A 965-nucleotide genomic window follows, 5' to 3' on the forward strand; every position below is an offset into this window, starting at 1 on the left:
AGAGTTCCAGGACAGCCAGAGCTATACAGAGAAACCCTGTCTTGAAAAACAAAAAAAAAAAAAAAAAAAAAGTTTGCAAGACCAAGGAGCATCTCTTCCCAACGATGGCTGACTAGGCCATCTTCTGCTATATATGCAGCTAGAGACCTTTGTGTGCATTTTATGTTGTGGAGGTGTTGTTGTTTTCAACAAAGTGCAGACACCCCCTTTGCTAGAAGAAAATAAAGCTTGAGTTTTTAGTGTTTTTCAGACTGACTTAATTCATTTTCCTGTTAGACATCCTCACTTTGTGCCAGGGCACAGTAAGAGACAGCTGGAGAGAGGCGGCAGCTCTCCAGCAACGGGGAAAAGCAGACAGGCAGACCCTTGTTTTACCATCACACACCATGTGTGTTAGCTCACACAACACATACCCTTCTTTCTGAGCGAGGATAGAAGAAAGTAGTTCAAGCATCAAGAATGTTGAGAATCTGTGTGCCTTTGGGTGGAAACTCCCTGCTCTGCAGAGACTGATCTCAAGTGAAGGAGACTGCTTTCCAGATTTCATGTCGGCACAGCGAGACCTGTAGACGTGAATTCCCACCACCACCCACTCCTCACCCCCAGTTGGCCCATTACTGCCAATATTGCAAAAGGTAATGATCTGTGTAGCTGCATAGGATTGATTAGAAGCCAAGTTCTTGTTCTGTTTCTCTCAAAATCACATGGGTGAGAATTTTCTCTGAAACCTGCTGTAAGTCCTTGTAACTCTTGTTCACTCGGGCTTTCTCTCTCTTCCCCCTTCTCCACTCCCTCTGGCTAGCTAGCCCTTCAGTCCTTCTGCCTCCACCTCCTGGGTTTTGAGGTTACAGAGTTTGGCCCCAGGCCTAGTGTCCTTTAAGCTCATCAATCCTGCCTTTCCTTTACAGTTATAGGTGTGTGTGTCTGTGTGTCTGTGTGTGTTGGAGTTTTGCTTTGTTTTTCAA

Source organism: Mus pahari, chromosome 10 (assembly GCF_900095145.1).
Source record: "Mus pahari chromosome 10, PAHARI_EIJ_v1.1, whole genome shotgun sequence".
NCBI classification, from domain to species: Eukaryota; Metazoa; Chordata; class Mammalia; order Rodentia; family Muridae; genus Mus; species Mus pahari.